At 37.7% G+C, this 20,853-nt stretch overlaps 1 protein-coding gene across 4 annotated transcripts in view; it reads right to left on the bottom strand.

Moving 5' to 3' along the window:
- Window positions 1-20,853, bottom strand: part of Prkn (parkin RBR E3 ubiquitin protein ligase) — a 1,150,905-nt gene that overhangs the window by 1,083,853 nt on the left and 46,199 nt on the right. The window lies entirely within an intron of this gene.

Raw genomic sequence — 20,853 nt, 5'->3', positions numbered from 1 at the left:
CCACTTTCCCTTTCTCTCTCACTCTCTCTCTCTGTCTTAAATAAATAAAACATACAATAATTTATAATGCTTATATGCTATTCATATATGATGTATATGTGTTATATATATATATATACACATACATATATATATATATACAGTATATATACATGTGTGTGTGTGTATATGTATGTATATGTATATAAGTTAAATGTATACTTAGATATCTCTGCATAGGTATATAGATACTCCTAAGAATGACAAAAGAAAGCCCTCATTCTGTCTTCAGATATTTTTCTCTGCTTTTATACAGTCCAATACTAAGGGGACACAGAAAATGATATATCAAGTCCATCCCAGTAAGGATGAATGCTACTGAAAGGGTGTGACAACAGTTTCTGAAGCCCAGTCCTAAGTGACCCTACACTAAGCATTCTTTGGTGGTAGACAGGTTAAGGGTGGACAAGATCAGGGAGGGAAGCCTGAAGCACAGTGCCTTTCAGAATGACCCACAGCCTGTGGGACCCCCATCATGTACTCACACAGAAGGGACCAAGGAGGGATGGTCTCCTTAGTGGCAAGTTTTCTTCTTTATCAAAAGCTCAGAATTTAACCATCAATAATTTTCTAATCTTGTAAGGGTTAAGTCTTAACTAAGACCAATATCAATCTTGTTTTTTTTTTTTTTAATATTCTAAACTGGAAAGAGATATTCTCCTTCCCTCTCATTATTGATGTAAAGCTCATTATAAACCTACATTCTCCAGTGAATGGTTCTAAAACCGAGAAAGTGAAAAATTTGCCAATATTACCTGACCACACACACATACACATACCCTCCCTCTGTGACTAAAGTAATTTACCCTTCAGAAAAGGGCTCAGTCTACTCTGATTTTCACTTTACCATATTGCCACATGCTCTCTCAATTATCACATTTTGAAAAAGAAAGTACCATTTGAGGAAGGTACATTAACCTATAACAACCTAAGTACAGAATCCGTAATTGTTCCTAGTGGTTATGACTTCATAGATCACAAACGTTCACTCTTGCAAATAAGATTCAGGACTGCTTTAAGAGAGTCATGCCAGGTCTACATTGACAAGATGATGACTACATGCCTATGAGAAGAATGAGAAAAATGTCTCTTAGTGTCATATAAAATGATTTAAAGAGTTTTTTAACACAAGTAAAGTGCCTATGTGAAGGGTCTGAAAAAAATCTTTCATAATCACAGAGAAATGATATTTCTAAATTGGTGTTTAATTATTTCCCATTAATTGGCAAATTAATCATAAAATTTCACAATAACAATAATAGAGAGCACAATTTAAAAAAATAGTTTTGTTTGTGTGTGTATGTGTGTTTATACACATGTTTTAGCAAATGAACTATCTGGCTTTACAGAGTGCTGGAGAATTGAACGCAGGCTGGTAGGCTTTCCAACAAAATGCCTTAAACTGCTGAACCATGTCCCCAGCCCAGTTTTTAAAGTAATACACTTACTTGGTTATTTCAGGGTTGTTTTGACAACGGAATCCCCACCCAAGGCACAGTCAACCTGTGCTGGTCAGTTCTTTGCATGCAGCTGGTACACACTGTAGGTGCTGAGGAGCCCTGCTGACTCCTGAACACCAGACCAGCAACGCCACTGCATTTTTTGAAAACCATCTCAGATATCACAAATCTTGGATGAAAACTGCCCACAGTTTAAAAATATATATATTCAGGGTCATTTCATATTTGGGGAAATGTGACATGTATTTTGTTCTTAAAAAATTGGGTCCAGGGCTGGAGAGATGGCTTAGCGGTTAAGCGCTTGCCTGTGAAGCCTAAGGACCCCGGTTCGAGGCTCAGTTCCCCAGGTCCCACGTTAGCCAGATGCACAAGGGGGCGCACGCGTCTGGAGTTCGTTTGCAGAGGCTGGAAGCCCTGGCGCGCCCGTTCTCTCTCTTCCTCTGTCTGTCTTTCTCTGTGTCTGTCGTTCTCAAATAAATAAATAAATAATTAAAAAAAATTGGGTCCAACAAAAATTATTTATAACCTACTTTTTCAACTGATCGATGTGCTGCAACTATCTTCTCAGGTCAATGTATATTTTGAGTGCATTCTTCGTTGATTCATAACATTATTAAAAGGTTGTATAATAAACATTCTACCAGTGAACAACTTTTCATAACTTTTCAACATTATGATGGGTCGATGATTCAGTACACAGAGTCCCATAATTTTTCACTTATTTCTTTATAGTTTAATGATAATAGTTTCCTGACACTTTAAATTTAGTAAGTTAACTTAAAGCTGAAATCAAAGAATAAGCAAATGCAACAACATAGAAGGTCAAAATTAAAAACATTTTAGATTACTCATCTTTTTGAGTTTGTCCACACCATAGTTCTATTAGAATAATTGAAAAGTATCTTATTAACAAAATTATTATCTAAATTACTTAAAAAGCTTTACATTTTCTAATTTAAGCACCTTCTAAATGTACAAGACAGAGAAACTGCCACATCAGTCCCTCCAGGTATCAGACTTACTGCTTGTAGCAACTCTTACTCTAGAAACTGTATGTAGTCATTGAAAAGCAAAATAACCTAGCCTTGTCAATCAATGACTACAAGATATTTTGTGACTAGTTGTCATAAGCTATCTTAAGAGAAGTCTTTAGGATCCTAGCTCTAAGAATTCTAACTGAAAGAGTTTAAAGAATTCTTAAAAAGGAATGATGACATTATTGTACTGTTCTGGAGTTCAGGAAGGTCACACAGAGGGGACACAACAAGGGGTCTGGCCCTACTGCTGAAGACACCACATGCAGTTGACATGTATAATGGAATGGTGTGGCTGGAAGCTAGAAGAGTGTCATTCCCCAGACAGTCAGCGTGTCTAGTGCCAGAAGGTGCTACATGGGCGACTGGGGGAAAATGACCAATATCTGTCCAAGAAACTCATGGTCTAACCTACTTAGCAGCAAATAACCTGTTGTGATACCCACACAAGTGCAATAGTGGCACACAGCCATGGTGGGGAACCACTGCTCTTGATTTGGCTAACTGATCCCCTCAGTGGTATGGGACCCATAGCTGGAGCTGGGAAACAAGTCAGAACCATATCCAAACATTAGCCCACTCTCCAATATCAAGCTACTATCAAGCATGGGCTACAAAAGGGCCTACATCTATTAAATTCTCTATTAAAAAAAAAAGTAAGGGTTATCTCATTTGTCCTAGTACTAACTTACTCTCCGTTGGAGAATCTGCTTCTTTTCAGATAGATGTAGATCCTAAGAAGAGAGCCACCCCATCCTACCTCAAAAGTGCCCTGACTGAAACTAAGAAATCTGGCGAAACAAGCAAAGGTGATGTTTTCCTGATGAACCAGATACCAGCACAAGGGGGAAGGAGACCAACACAGAGAAAAATTAACTCCTACCAAATCAGACAGCCAGAGCCTCAGAGGCCCCCAACCCGTTATCACTGAAGCAGACCAAAAATGAACCCAACATGGCTCAGGGAAATTTTGCAGAAGAGGGGGAGGAAAGAAGGTCAGAGCCTCATGTTGGGTCATGATATGCAGAGACATTTATCTTACCCATAATTGTGGGCTAACTCCACAATGCATGACCCATATACCTCAACAAGGAGGGGCCCATAGGGAGGAGGTAGGTCACAGATGAGCCTAAAAATAGTACCAAACTGATTGTATTTGCTGAATACAAAACTAATTATTTAAAAAAATTAAACAAAACAAGGGGTCTGGCGACAGGTCCATAGCATCATTGATCACATCTACATAATTTATTTTCTTTAAAGAATCTTTTGGACAAAATATATCAAAATATTCACAATTATTGATTATAAATTCAAAATGTTTGGACAGATGAGAGTTCACATACGTATATGCACTTTTTGATATAGTTTATAAAATTCTAGCATATTTTTAAAAATCAGCTTGTGGTTTAGTTGGAAGCTGCAAAATCTTACCATAAGAGATATAAAATCTCTCTGGAATGATTTTTTTTTCAATAAATGAAAATGAAACAAGTAAATCAACATTCATTTTTCATTTGGAGTCTAAGTTGAAGACATTTGTTTTCAGAAGAGTAGGAATGAGCCTCAGCTCTTTTCATTCACTATATACATTTGTACAATCATTCAACGTCAGTATCTGAATTTTCCATCCAAAAAGAAACATCACAATGTCTTCTTCAGAATTACTGTAAGAATATTTTTTAAAGCCATAGTATACCAACTGGTTGCATATCAGTATTAAAATATCCTTAGAATTTAGTGAACCTTCCCACAGAAGAAAATCCATACCTGTTACTGAAAACCTAGTTAAAAAGCCTATGGCTGGGAAGATCATAGGTCCTAAGGAGGAAGCTATTAGTATTTGGATAAATGGGTATCTTGGACATTAAACTGTTCTCTAAATATTTATGTTTATGCTCATAGATTAATGGTTCTTTCAACTTGGGTCCAGAAACCTTCTTTTTGAACATAGTAACTACTGGTGAGACTCAAAACTAGTCAAGGTACTGAGAAGTGAAGGGTTAGTGCTTATGGCTACAGGCGACATCTACATCATTCCTGCCAAGGCTCAGGTGACAGCAAGAAGAAGGGACGGAAGAATTTAAGAGCCACTGGATAGCGAACAGTACTTTGGAATGCTGTCATCCACGGACATGAGTTGCATTCATGACCTCAAAGTGTCTGTCATTACCTGCACAATATTTTGCCCAATAACATCCCATCGTGTATGAGGAAGCCAGAAACAAATCCATGCAGGCATGCTGGTGCATGCCTATAATCCCAGCACTCTGTAGGCAGAGGTAGGAGGACTGCTGTGAGTTCAAAGCCAGCCTGAGGCTACTCAGTGAATCCCAGATCAGCCTGGGCTACAACAAGACTCTACCTCGAAAAAAGAAAATAATTTAAATTGTTTTAAAAAACCTCACAATAAAAGTGGGACTATATGGAAATAAGGGGCTCAGTGTAAGGACAGGGGAGAAGGGACAAAATAAGGTAATGAGAAGAAACTATGATCAAAATACATGAAAATCATCAATAAAAAGTTTTTTAAAAAAACAAAAGAATGACAGTGAATTATTCTTCAGTGTTGAACATGGACTTTTTAAACTTAAATGTTCAGAGAAAATCTTAGTGAAAAATCATTTGCAGATATACAGAAACATAAATCACTTTCCCTCCTTGTTCTAAGGGTATCTTTATTAAGACAAATAGGGCTTTGGGAAGATAGTATAAGGTGCATTTTAAAATGAAAATTTATTTTATTGAAACCTAAACTTTCTATAGCATTTCATATCATGTGATCCTAACAACAAGCCATGTCATAGCAAAGAATGATTTCATTGTTGGTACTTTAGATATCAATGTGTAGGGCATAGAATTGGTAAGACCCCAACTAGCAGTCAGACTTGCATCCACAGGGGCTCCTCTTTAGCCAGCCATGAAAACCTGCATTCATAAGTACATCTGTAGCCATCAAGTTGCAGATTAAGACATGTGATAACATTTTGAGGGAGGTATATTGCCAGTGTGTTCCTTTCAAAAATACAAGGATGTGTCGGACACATGGCTAGCATCATGAGATGACGGTGGTTTACATGCTGTGCACGGCAAGACCATGAAGACAAAATACCTTCCAGCAGCATGGCTGAACTGATATTTAGCCTTCTAAGTTTCCTTTTTAAATTTTATTGTTGGCCTGGAGAGATGGCTTAGTGGTTAAGCGCTTGCCTGTGAAGCCTGAGGACCCCGGTTCGAGGCTCGGTTCCCCAGGTCCCACGTTAGCCAGATGCACAAGGGGACGCATGCGTCTGGAGTTCGTTTGCAGAGGCTGGAAGCCCTGGTGCGCCCATTCTCTCTCTCTCTCTCCCTCTATCTGTCTTTCTCTCTGTGTCTGTCGCTCTCAAATAAATAAATAAAAATTAAAAAAAATTTTATTGTTTATTTATTTGAGAGTGACAGACAGAGAGAGAAAGAGGCAGAGAGGGAGGGAGGGAGAGAGAGAGAGAGAGAGAAGGAATGGGCATGCCAGGGCCTCCAGCTACTGCAAACGAACTCCAGATGTGTGTGCCCCTTGTGCATCTGACCAACATGGGTCCTGGGGAATCGAGCCTCGAACCCAGGTCCTTAGACTTCACAGGCAAGTGCTTAACCGCTAAGCCATCTCTGCAGCCCTCCTTTTAAATTTTAAAATTCATTCAAGATAAATCAACCTTTCAATGTCTAATAAACACAGACACATATTTTCCTTTAAATATTATTCTGTCTTTTAATAAAACCTAAAAAGATTTTTATAACCAATTTTCATTACACAAATGTAAATTAAATAACTAGAAGATATTGACATGGGGATGGGATAAATTTCAAAGTTTTTTTTAATTCCACAGAAAATGTTCCCCTCTCCACAAAATTACATAACTTATTATTACAACATATTAATGATTTTTTGTATTCTTACCTACAACATCCTTATTAGTACTTAATTACTCGATTACAGTTTTTACTGAATAAAACTGTAGGTGTTATCTGTAACAAATTCGGGAAATAAAGGACAGCCGCAGACTGATTAATGAGTATTTAAGAATTCTTTTAGTGGTCTGTTGTTGAATAGTTGCATGCCAACATTTTCAAAACTAAACAAAAGGAATTTCATCTTCAGAAACCACCTACAGCATAGTATAATAGATAGTGTAATAGTGTAATAAATAGACATATCACTTTTTTTTTCTTAAGAGTATACCAAGAAAACACATACAGATTAATACTCATTAGCAAGTAAAATAAAATCCGTTTTTCTCTTTGGCTCTTTTAAGTGTTCATATGTAATTTGCTGTACAAAAAACTTTAGTAAGTTGCAGCACTGTGAGAATTATTTTAATTTTATGGTTATAATTGGAAGAAAGGAATTACAAAAAGCCCCTTTGGAATTCAGTCATAGAAAGGAAAGATTCAATTACTTAGAAGGTCTCTGGCGCTGTGAGGTAGATATGCAGAAAATGAGAGGCAGACCGGGGTCATCATTAACTGTGATCCCATATGGCATTTCCTCCTCCAAGCTCCTGCTGCAATCCATTTACACAGAATATGAGCTGCAAACCAATAATCACAAATGCACATACACCCACAAATGAGAGATCACTATGCTGAGTGTAATGTAAACTGACTTTTAATTATTCATTAATAGTAATTTAGAATATTAGTGGTATGACACTGTGTTCTCCTCAGGGTCCTTACATATGAGGAATTTACCTTACAGATGAAAATCCCTCTACAAAAAAGGACTGTTAGGCCCATACTATAAATTACATAAATATTTAAAACTATATAACTTCTTCTCAAAGAGGTTAAGGCCTAATAGCAGCCTATATTATTTTATGTTCTAATCTGCATCCAAGGTTTAAATGGCTCAGAAAAGACTGCAAGCCATAACAGTGCCTGGTAAACAGCGTTCACCAACCATTTCTATTCTATAAACAGTAACTTCACTGGCAACATTTTAGCTGCACATTTACAAGTGCATTTAAGTGCATAAACTTACTCATGATATATAAGCACAGAAGCGCCCAGACTGCTAAATTCAACAGGCATTCATGAACGATCCTACAATGAATTTCAGGGTCCTTCTAATTTATAGCTCTAGGCAGCCACTCCCAGTTAAAAGAAGTTGGAGGGCAGAATGGAAGTTATCTGCCATTTTATTAGCTGTGACCTTCTTCCACTGAATGACTCCATCACTAGTCAATTATTTATATCAAAAGGTAGGTGTCATCCTAAAACCTTCCACATGCCCTCCCCCTTCAACTGGATAAATGAATTGCCCTTATCAACATCAAACCAATCCATTAGGTCAGTCTTTACCACTAAGAGAGGAATTCAAATCATAATTGCATCCTCCCATGTTTCCCTTCTCCTCTAGCCTTTGCCTTCACTGCAACCAGAAAACATCAGTTTTGAAGGGTACATTAGATCTACAGGCCTCCACCTCCCCAGAGCCGTAGAACCCTGCATCAACCTCTGTGTCTCTACCACAGGGCCCTAATTCTTCAGATATACTCTCTGTGTCTCCCCTATGGCAGATCTGACAGACCCTTTTCTACCCCAGCTCCTCCAAGGACCCTCCCAGCACAAAGCTATGGGCAGGCTCTGCCCTGTCCTTTCCACTTTGTTACACCTCTGTAACAAAGGACTCCTTCTCTGACTGCCTCCTTCACAGGTTCTGGTTACATACTTGTGCCCTGGGCTGGGTACTATAGAGGCTATAGGCAGAGTGCCTTTTGCACTGATCAGAGTGCCAGACACTGTGCTAGAAATGGCAGTGCTCTGTAATATGCTGTAAGCTAAGTTAAATTAGTAAAAAATGAAAAATATTGATTTAATTATCATAGGAGATTATCATATCTGTGACAGAAGCAGTATTTTAGAAGATTCTGTTTCTAATTTGATAGAGCTATGTTTGATAAACATGGTACTCTAGCCATATGATACTACACATTTGCTATGTTTGTAAATACATTATAAGCTGTGGTAATAACCATGCATGGTTTTGATCAAGATGCCCAAATCTGTATTTAAAAAGGTGCTAAGCTGGGCATAGTGGCACAAACTAATCCCAGCACTCAGGAGGCAGAGGTAGGAGGATGGCCGTGAGTTCTAGGCCACCCTGAGAGTACACAGTGAATTCCAGGTCATCCTGATCTAGCGTGAGACCCTACCTCGGAAAACCAAAAAAAAAAATAAATAAATAAAATCCTTAAAGTAAGATAAATTTATATCAAATCACTTAAATTTTAATTATATATACATACTTGTAGTCGACATAGCAAGATTTGGGTGCCATTCATTCTGGCATTTTCAAGTCCAGTATTATTCCCACCCTCCCTCCTACCCCTCCTCCTCTCCCCAATTTCTCCCTCCCCTGTACCCCATCCACTCTTGTTTTCCATCCCGCTCCCATTTCCACTTTCAGGTACAGTGCTGCCTTTCCTTAGGAAGAGAGAAAGAGAACTGGGACACTGGGGCCTCATCCACTGCAGTAGAATTATAGATGCCTGTGCCACCTAGTGGGCATGTGCAAACTTGCACTTGCCTCGCCTCTGCTCATCTGGTTTACATGGGATCTGGAGAGAGACTGCTCGTGGGTCCTCAGGCTTCACAGGCAACTGTCCTAACCACTGAGCCATTTCCCCAGCCCTGCAGTCCTATCTTTATAGGTTCAATTCACTCACACCCCCTCTATGTATATGTACTTTTAGCTATTACATGCTAAGACCCACATATCAAAAAGAATATTCAGTTTTGGTCGTTCTAACCAACAAATCCTTTTATTGATTTAATGATTCCAATAATTATTAATTTTTTTAAATGTAGGAAAAATCATCAAAGAAGGCAGTTTGCTTAGAGAATGACCACATAGTGCATAGATGCCACTTCCCCAGGAAACCGAGTACAAGCACAGTGCTGCTGAGCCATGGGATGAGAAACCTCCCCGGGGCCTGGGTTCTACATTTATATTCGGTCTTGCCTTCAGTGGCAATTCCTCCCCTAGATCTATGTTTGCACTGAATGTCTGCAGCATGAACACTTGACTGACAGCTGTAGGTTACTTCCTCATCTCAAACACTCAATGTTGAGGGAAGCAATGGTTCTGAGGATCTCATAGTTCTACTTTATTTTCTTTTATCATGCTGCTTTCTAGGTTCACATAAACATACATGTGCTACATTTTATGAAGGCTTTTTAATGCCTTTTATTTATTTTTGGTCAATGTTAAAGAGGATTCAAAGGGGAATTTAAATATAGGTGTCTGAATTTTCCAAGTTTCGGCTTGGCCACAAATTCATTTTACAGTCAAGAAGAAAGGACTGTGCTTGGGTTTGGTTTTAGATGCAGACCTGGAGTCTGGACTACCTGCTAGGGAAGAATCTTTTCAGTATTATGGTGCAATACACAATGTGCATTTTCACTCCTTTTAACCCACATGTGCTAGTCAGCTGTTCTCTGCCATGACAAAATATCTGACAGGAATTACCCAAGTGAAGGATGTATTTTTTAAACTTTTGCATGTGTGAAGTGCATGTAAATGTGTTCATGAGCACCATGTGAGCATGTGCAGTACAGATGCTGACATAGGGTGTCTTAGTGAACTGTTCTCCACTTTATTTCTCTTGGGGTCTCTTGATTGAAGCAAGGATTCATCCATTTGGCTCCTAAGGCTAGCTAGCTTGCCCTGGGGCAGTCACCTCTGCCTGTCTCCCAAACAACTGGATTCCAGGTGGGCTGCCACGTTCACTCAACATTCATTTAACTTCTGGATATATGAACTCTAATTTACTCTTGTGAAATGAGTGCTTGTTCTACTGAGCCATCTTCCCAGCCCCAAAGATTCATTTTGACTCATCATTTCAGAGGTTTCAGTATACAGCTGGCTGGTACCACTGCTGTGTGCCTGATACGAAGCTGAAATACTATAGGGGGCAGAGGAAAAGCTGTCCACCATGCAGCAGTGAGGAAGCAGAGAGCGAGAGAGACGTAGAGATCCTGGGGACCCAATACGCCCTTCCGCATCATCTCCCCCAGTGATCCATTGCCTCCTACGAGCCTGTTCAGCTCTGACTCATTCGTGGAATGACCCGCTGAGAAAGACAGCGCCTCTCAGCAGCACTGCAAACTGAGGGCCAAGTCTCTCCACATAAGCCTTCTACGGGACACTTCATATATAAACCTTAACTCCATGTTAAAATACTGACAATCTTATCCTTTATAGAGTGAATATTCCAAAGAAATTTTATTTTAATTAACTTCTCCTTTTAAAAGTCTGTCCTAACTATTAGATAAAGCAGTAAGTCCAATAAAAATATCATGTGTCTGCCATGTTACAATTCAGAATTCAAACATACAAATGTAAAACTACAGAGGCTTGGTTCCTTAAGACAGCCTGCATGAAGTATACAGGTACTGCTCATTAGTGGATATACAGGAAGATGCACACCTTAATATATTTATAATATATATGAAGTCAGCATGAACTATGCTTCATGTGGGGGGACTATAAATGTTAAACTTACCTTCATATACTAATTCATGTGATAATTGTACATAAATATAATATTGGGATAACATTTATCAGAATTGTTCATATCTCAAATTTCTTTGGAGAAGGCACAGTAATAATAAATGGCACAACAACAGGCAACCAAAGTATATTTGTTAATGTATATGGAGGCATAAGCATATAGTCACTTAGTTTCCTACAGTACACCAAGCCTTGTGTTTTCCTGGATTAAAGACAGAAACACTGGCAGTCTTGGTAAACGTCAATACAAAACAATGGGCACAGCATGAAGCTAAAACTTAAAAATGTTATTTTTTATGAAAATCCTAGAGTTTCATATTTTTCTTGTGTATATTATACATAGATGTGAAAACCAGTTCAGACAATAGAAATCAGTGTTTGATAGAAATGCCTCTAAGAGTCTTATTCCAAATAAACCAAACATGATTTTTGATTATCTCATCACCCAAAACCTTGCCCTGAAATTAGACCTCCATTGTTAATACCACATGATCAGGGGTTTGGATGTTGGCTGCTTTTTCAGTAATGAAGATTACACTTAGGGCTCTGCACATGTAGGTCAACAAGCACTCCACCACTGGCCTATATCCCCAACCTTGGGGGAAAAGATTTAAGGAAAAATTTTCTGTAAGGTGTAAGTACCTGGCAAGCTAATTGTTAGAAAATGTTCCTCAGATACCTAAATATGAAGCAAAGTGGTCAGACCCTGGGGAAGTATATAGGCTATGGGGTGTGTGTGTGTGTGTGTGTGTGTGTGTGTACGTGCACATGCACGCATACACATGCACATGCACATGAGCATCTCTCTTGAGCAGTGAATGTGCCAAGCATTAGCTGATAGTTAGTAACATCATTATGGTTAATGAATACCACAGTGGTGATGGTATAATTGTATCCAAATGCTCAATCCTGAGCTACTGTACAGTTAATATGTGAAAAGTATTCATGTTATTTAAGCTTTGTTTTTCATTGTGTTCCCCATGATAATTAAACAAGTCACACGCAATAAATGAAACAGATGAAAGAAACCACCTGAAATAAATATGCCTGAAGGAAGCCCTCACAGAATTTCGGGATGGAGAGTGATTTATATTACCAGCAGACATACCATGTTCATGTGGTAATTCTCTGTACTCATTTCAGCAAAATATGGGGCCCAATGTAACACAGACCTGTAAGTCTGGGTCCAAATCAAATAGCCAATTAGTAGATAGCATTATCATATGAAGGATGTGGTTTCTACATTTGAAAAACCTAATACATGTATATTTTCTGCCTAACAGATCTACACAAAGGAGTTGACACAGGTTTTAAAAAAAATTCACAAAAAATATAATATAAAAATTATCACGAGAACAAATCTGAAATTTTGAGATCATTTACAGTAAGGAATGTAGCATATCACCAATTCTTGTGACAAAAATCAATCTCCCATTGTTATACACAGTACAACATTCTATAACCATGCACATTTGAAACACTCTATCTGGCTTCAATTTTATGATTCTTTGGTCTTACACATATATTATACCATATTCTACTAATAAGATTTATTGGATCAGCATAATAGCTTTTTAAGTTCCTTTCTAGCTCTTTGGCAAGATGTATTTAACAACATGCTTGTGAAGAGAGAGATGATAGAGGTACTACTTAGTCAAAATAAGATAGAATCAACATTACACCTGGAACTTACAGCTATGACAAACTGTGACACAAGAAATAACCTGTGTATGAATATGAGCCTTAAGATTTGAACTTAGACCCCTTACACATCCCACTCTCTGTAATAGGCATTAACACACCATCATCATATAAGTTACTTCAACCGAAAGTATCATTCAAGACAAACTATACTTCAAGAATCTAAAAGGATTTTAAATGTGTAAATATATTTATATTTTTATGGTATTTAAAACAAATATATGTTGTTGTTTCTTTGGTAGTAAAATAAAATAAATAGCATATTCTGTGGACACACTCATATACACACACATTAGACGGAAATGAGCTTAAATAATCCTGAAAACATCAATTTTCATAGGTAGTAGTGCCTTTAGTGCTTAACAAGTATCATTTTTTTGTAGATTAGTCATTTCTAATCTTTCATAATTTAATAGGAAATTGAAATATCAAAATCTATTATTGTTTATATTGTCAACTTGACAGGAAGTAAAATCCCATGTGATTAGGTTAGTCTTTTTGTGCTGTCTGTGGGATTACCCTCATAGTTAGTAAGATAAGGTGGGTGGGAAGACCCTCTTAAATATGGCGGCACATCTCCCAGGCTAGAGTGATGGGCTATTCAAAAGCGAGTTCTGCTTGGGTGGCAGCATGTATGTCTACTCTGCTTTCTCAATCATGGACGGAAAGCTTCTGTCACCACGCCTTTCCTAATAGAATATAACCTGGAACTATATGCTGAGATAAACCCTCCACTGAACTTATTTTTGTCTCAGCAACAGGAAGGGCACTGACACACCTTCCTTATTTATTTACATTTAGGAGGAAGATCACCTATAATGGCATATTCCTTCCTAGCTATGATTAATAATTACATACTTTATTGCTTTCTTCTTTTATTTCATATATATTGTTCAGTGAAATTTCAGCTTCATGTTTTAAAGTTTAGGAACAAGTTTCATCCCAGCTTTCTTTGTGACACAGATAACATTATAAGCTATTTTTCTACACAACTTCTTAAAAGCCATTTCCATTCCTACACAGTATACAGATTTAAAAAGTTACACATAATAAGTAATGTGTCATGATAATTTGAAATTATTCATCTTGTTCACTTTCTGTAGCTTTTACTAAAAGATTTATAACATTACTGAACCAGGAATTGATGAATTCATCACTGTCTTGGGCATTTTGATCATAATCAATAACATAATTTACCATTAAATAGGATTTCAATTAAAGCATATTTTTCAAAGTAATGTTACTTTAACATAAAAATAGGCTTTTGTGTCATGAATCATTAACCTGCTATATGCCAGAAGAAAATTATTCTGTCTTTGAAATTCTATACTGGAAAAATAAGAAATGAAACCAAACTCTCCTATTACATATTTCTCAGAAGTCCAATTCATAAAATATTACATTACTATATTTTCATCAGGGAAACTGAAAAGTAATATACTTTCATAAAATAATAGATCCATAAAAGATTTATTCGATAAAGTTATAACACCCAAGTGTATTGTCTCTCTCTGGACACTGTGTATTCTATCTGTAAAGAAAACATTTACCTATACAAAATTATTTTGTTATATCATTATGAAACAACAAAAGGAATATTAAAAAAAACTATGAAATTTATTGATGGTATACTAAATACAATCTACATTATGATAATCTTTTTAATTTCACCACCTCATTCATTTTGCCCTGTTCTCACTAATAAGATGTTCAAAGAACATACTTTTTTCAAAAATATATAATTGATTTATTTTTTAAATTTTTTGTTTATTACTTATTTATTTGACAGTGACAGACAGAGAAAGAGGGAGAGAGAGAGAATGGGCACGCCAGGGCTTCCAGTCACTGCAGACGAACTCCAGATGCGTGCGCCCCCTTGTGCATTTGGTTAACGTGGGTCCTGGGGAATCGAGCCTCAAACCGGGGTCCTTAGGCTTCACAGGCAAGCACTTAACTACTAAGCCATCTCTCCCACCCTATAATTGATTTCTCCCAAGGTTAAAAACATCAAATTTTCAAAATATGCATGGTATATTGATTTCTTATTTAAATATCATCTTTATTAAATCTTAAGAGTAAATTTACCCTCTTTTATTATTTATTTATTTATTTATTTATTTATTTATTTATTTATTTGACAGAGAAAAAGAAGGGAAGAAAGAGAGAGAATTGGCACACCAGAGCCTCCAGCCACTGCAAAGGATCTCCAGGCGTGTGCACCCCATTGTGCATCTGGCTAATGTGGGTCCTGAGGAATTGAACCTGGGTTCTTCGGCTTTGCAGGCAAATGCCTTAACCACTAAGCAATCCTTCCAGCCCTATTTACTCTTTTAGATGCAAGCCTAAATATTGCAATTAATGCTTGGACCCCAATTATGTGATTAAGGCCAAATGATAGCCCAATTTCTTTCTAAGGTACATAAGAAACACATCACTCCTCTCCCCTTTTGTAGTGTTCTTTCATCAATTATGATGGTTAATAATAACAACTTAATAGGACCTAGAAGAAAAATATTCTAGGTATGTCTGTTAGGAATTTTTTTATTAAGTTAATGAAGTAGGAAGACCCACCTTAACTGTGGGAGGCACCATTTCATGGGCTTGGGTTCTGGTCTGAAGATAAAAGAGAAAGTGGGCTTAGCCCAGGCATGTCTTTCTTTTCCTCTTTCTTCTCTATCTCTTTCCCTTACTCCCTCTGTCCTGACTATAGATGCAATGTAACAAGTTGTGTCAAGTTTTTGCTTCCATGACTTCCCTGCCATTATGGACTATGCCCTTAAACTGTGAGTCCAAATAAATAAGCCCTTCCTCTACATTTCTCTGTTCAGTACTTTGTCATAGTAATGAGAAAAGGAATTAATAAAGAAAATCAGTACTAATATGTGGCTGTTTCTGTGATAAACCTGAGCACGTGGTTCTTAGATTTAGAACCAGTATGTGGGAAGAATATGGAGAAATAACTCCAGGCTAGAGAAGCTTTACAATTTGTAAACAGAGCTTAAGGGAATATCCTAGTGGTAGTCTGAAAGACCAGAAAGCCAAGGGATGTATGGACTTTGAAGGAACACTCAAGATTCAGTACCCACTGATAATTTAGCAAGACCATTAAGTAGATGAATGATTGAAATCCATATATTCCATTCATTGATATTAAAAGTGGTCAGTCTCAAAAAAAATGGACTTGCCAAGAATTTATAAATACTCACTTACTATTTCTATTGTATTTATCTATGAGGACTGGAGAGATGGCTTAGCAGTAAAGGTGCTTGCCTACAAAAGCCTAAGAACCCAGGATTGATTGCCCAGTACCTACTTAAGCTATATCCACAAGGTGACATATGTATCTGGAGTTTGTTTGCAGTAGCTAGAGGCCTTTTTTGTGCCCATTCTCTTTTTCTCTATCTGCCTCTTCTTCCCTTCCTCTCTCCCTTAAGAAAATAAATGAACAAAATAAGAAAAATATCAGAGATCTCTTCGGTTTATCTTAAGTATTCCTGGGTTTGCTTCTTAAGGTTCTAGACTCTCAAATGCAAAGGAGATGGAATTACGACAACAGATTTCAGATGCTGAACAACACTAACTGAAAACAATAGGAGAAATTGACTCCCACCCCATTTTGCTATATCTCATTGTCTGTGCATGGCATGTTAGCCAATAGGCCTATTCTTCATTATCTAATGCCTAGAAAAAAGGCTTCCATGACTCAAAAATCACTCAAAACATTCCATATTATCACTGAGTTCAGTCTCACAGTCATCCTGTGGAGATTGTTCACACCCCATTACACATAAGAAAGTGAGTATGAGCTTCCTGGTATCTATGACCTGCAAATTAAGTGTAACAAGTACTTATGTAATAAAACAGAGCTTCAGACAACCAATTTAACTAATTCCTGTTTCCATTATAAACAAAGACTGAATTCACAGGTGGAATGCAGATGACATATTAAAGTAAAGAGTACTTAGGACTATGAACTTAAACATGTATTAATAAGAAGAGTGAACACATCAGGTTACTGCTAAATTCCATCTAATTACTTCTAAATTAATCAAAGACAATAAGGAAATTATCCTCTGAAAGACACTCTTGATAATACTACTAACAACTGTCAAGCTTCAGTTATCCATACCAATTCAGAGAGCTGCCTAATCCTCAGCACTCGTTGATTTAACAGTTCCTTTTATTGGCAAAAGTTATATTTCCATACATGACAGATGTACCTTTACAGATTTACATTTTGTTGTTCCCAGTTCAGTATAGAAAATCTTTTCAAAGCAATACATCTGTGTAAGAGAAGAAAATCACTGCATTTACTTAATTAAGACAGAAGTATCATAAAGTTTGTTATGATGAAGTGATTGAAACTATGACAAAAGTCTTAGTATTAGCAGTAATAATTCTGAGTTTTTACAAAGAGTGAGGGAAGAAAGTTATTCTTGGTAAATTTATCAGAATATCCAATACTTTAATAGAAAGTTATACCTAGAATATGAAAAAGTTCATAATTATATATTTAAAACATATTTTAAAAGGGGAATAGATGGCCATATTATAAGGAGGAAGGTTTCAGTTTTCAAAGCATACTATCATACATAGTAACACCTAGGAGCCTGCTCTATTTTGCCATTGGTTCCTCTGTGACAGGCACACACAGAACCCTATCCATTGACAACTTGAAGTTAGTCCCTTCCCCTGCCTCCCTCCCACTCCCTGTCACCCACTACACTAAAGGCCAGCAGTGTCAGGAAAGAGCATGAACAAAGGACCCAGGAAAAGAAGAAACAGCACAGAAAGCAAAAGTATGCTGCATATGGGGAAATGGCAGGAAAGAGTATTTCAAGGCCTCTTGAGTATCTCTCATGGCTGTGTCTCAGGCCTGACGATGGAGTCATGGGGTGCTGTAGGACCATCTGTTATACTAGTTGGTCTCACTCACGTTTTATAGAAACATCTTGGGGAATGACTAGTTTGACATCTATTTATACATATTTTTGGTGTGATCCAGGACAGTGCTGCTCACACACACACAGAGACATGCCATATCTAGCGTGTCCTCCAATCTGCCAGTAGTGTCAGGACTGTCTCTTTACTGCCTTACATCCCATTTGTCTGTTATTTCCTTTCTCCAGCCTTCTATGAGAGTGACTGATGACAATGAATGAAGATGATGGTGATAATAATGTACCTATATCTTCATTTGAAATTTCATTTTCATTTTGAGATCGATACTATGATTAGTTCAGAATCTAATGGGCCCAGTCTAGGTAGGGCAAACAATTCTCCTAAATACTATAGTAAGGAACTGGGAATAGATGAGTTTTGAAACTTATACCATAAATTTCTGAGCCCATGTTTTTCATTTCAGGAGTAGTCCAATTTTTTGACATTGCCACATCATGTTGCCATCTACAAATACATTGGGTCACACCCATAGCTTTCTTGAGAAGCACATGCCCATGGGGTTCAGGCAGGACAGGCATGGAGAATGAGGATGGCAATTCTATCCTGCCTTCTATAGAAGCTCATCCCCACTCTATTCCATGACACATCTCATTCTGAGTTCTCATGTTCATGAGCATCAGTGAATATTTGCCTGTGAAGCCTAAGGACCTACATTCGATTCTTCAGTACCCATACCAGCCAGATGTACAAGGTGGGCCCATGTGTCTGGAATTTGTTTGTAGTAGCTGGAGGCCCTGTTATGCTCATTCTCTATCTGCCTCTCTCTCACACATTCTCTCTCTCTCAAATAAATAAATAAATAAAATATTTTAAAGCATAATTCATTCTAGTTATCAAATTAGAAGTAAGCTATTGACTTAAAATATGAGTAACTGTGCAGCCATCTCTTTGGCACCTTCAAGAGACTCACAAGGCTCCCCCAAGATCATCTGCATTCCAGTGAGCAATAAACTTGCAAGGCATTTAGAGAATGGCAGGGTTGATGGGCACTAATATACTTAGAATGTCTCCAATGTTTTCCAAATTGAAAAAGTGCTCGTTCATACACTATATCTAGTCAGCTAATTAAGAAATCACCAAGGAAAGGAAGCATAACTTTTCAGAAGCACACTTACAAGTTCAAACTCGAGTTTCCTTCCTCTTGGCTGACAAGCATTTGAAATCCTAAAAGTGTCCTTGGTGAGGCAGTTGATAATACTCGGGGAGAGTTAAATATTGCTTCCAAGGCCAGGTGGTTACATGTATGCAAGTGTGCATGCTGAACTCCATTTATCAATTTCACACTGGTATTAAAGGTGCTAAATCGCAGTCTTTTTGGGGATAAAACATTTACAATAGCAACATCCCCACAGCCACATTTTCTTTTAACTGGCTCTAAGAATGAAAAAAATCTTTATGACAATAACAAGAAAATGAATTTTCATCTTAAAAGGCAGTCTCTGTGCCAGCACTGGCCCTCTTGCCACCCAGCTCTTCTGGAGACATTCAGACCCTTCACTGGAATGCCTCAAAAATCAATAGCAATTTATTCTCTCTTTGGACCCCAAGCAACAAAAGTAAATAATACTGTCACCTCCAGTCTGCCTGCAGAACATGGTCACAAAACAGCCTTGCCACTAAAATACAACCTTATGCAGCTCTTTATCTATGCTGGCGCTGCTGACAGTATTGGCTTCCATAGGGGACAAATACTTCAGCAAAGCCACACACAGGGTCACAACTCTTATACCTCAGCCAGACAAGATGATGAGCCTGAATTAAAAAGAAGTCTTGACATCTGTCTAAACTTCCTTCTTCACCAAGGTGAGGGCTTAGGAGAGAATGAAATTATAGAATTTATTAGTCAACCATATTAGGAATATTTACCTGTATTGTGCATGTTATTGGTGCCATACTCATACATGCACACATGATTTGAGGAACCATAATCTATGTCAAGTTATATGAACATATATCCATCAGTTGATGAGGGAACTTGAAGGAGACTTAACTTCACAAGGAAAAGAGCAGATGGCAATATATTGCAGCAGATGCAGGAGGATGCATACAGCAAGGATTAGGAGGTACTTTGTAGGTGGACTAGCCCAGTTGGCAGTGAGTCCCTGTTCAGATAAATGAAGAAGCAGGGTGGGGCCCTAAGATGGAAGCACCAGAAAATTAGGCAGAAAGATATGGACTTAGTGGAAATGGAAGAAACATAAACACCAACTTATAATAGTGACTCAGGCCAGGCATAGTGGCATGCTGCATTAATCCCAACACCTGGGAGGCAGAGGTAGGAGAATTGCCAGGAGTTTTAGGCTACCCTGAGACTACACAGTGAATTCCTGGTCAGCCTGGGCTAGGCAAGACCCTACCTTGAAAAACAAATGTGCCCCATAATAGAGGTATATACAGTGACCATGGAAGTAAGAGAACGCAATGATGAACTGTTGACTGACAGGGCTACAGGGCAGTAAGATAATGCAGTAACAGTGATATACAAACAGGACATGAAAGATAAGTCAGAATAATTCAGAATCTGCCAAGCTAGGGACATATATATGGAAGACATTCCATGCAGAATGGACATCGTAGGAGGAAAAAAATAATAAAGCATGTGAGTATCAAGAAGCAATAACAATTTTTTAAAACCTTAATAAGAGACTCTGAGCTAGCAGATATTAAAAAGTATTATAAAAGCATAATAAATAAGTCTGGGGAAAAGGCTCATTGGTTAAAGCAGGTGCTATGTAAGCCTGCTGAGTCAAGTTCAAATCCCCAGCACCCACGAGAAGCCAACCACAAAGTGGTGCACACCTGTAATCCACTGGGCCTGGGACAATGGGAGGCAGAGTCAGGAAAATCCCAAAGCTTGTGGACCAGCAAATCTGATTTTCCCAGTGGGAAACAACAGAAAAGATTGTGTCTCAAACAAAACACAAGGAGCAGTCCAAAACCCTGAGGCTGTCCTCTGACCACATGTGCATACACACAGATATATACAAAAATAAAAATGCAATACTGTAGTAATGACTCAGATATGGAAAACTTCGTATAATTATGTTAAGTATGAAAACTCATAATTCCAAATCAATGAATGAAATACATAAGTGAGGACAAATGT

The sequence above is a fragment of the Jaculus jaculus genome, chromosome 9 (genome assembly GCF_020740685.1).
Source record: "Jaculus jaculus isolate mJacJac1 chromosome 9, mJacJac1.mat.Y.cur, whole genome shotgun sequence".
In the NCBI taxonomy this organism is placed as follows: Eukaryota; Metazoa; Chordata; class Mammalia; order Rodentia; family Dipodidae; genus Jaculus; species Jaculus jaculus.
This window is presented reverse-complemented; position numbering and strand designations above follow the sequence as displayed.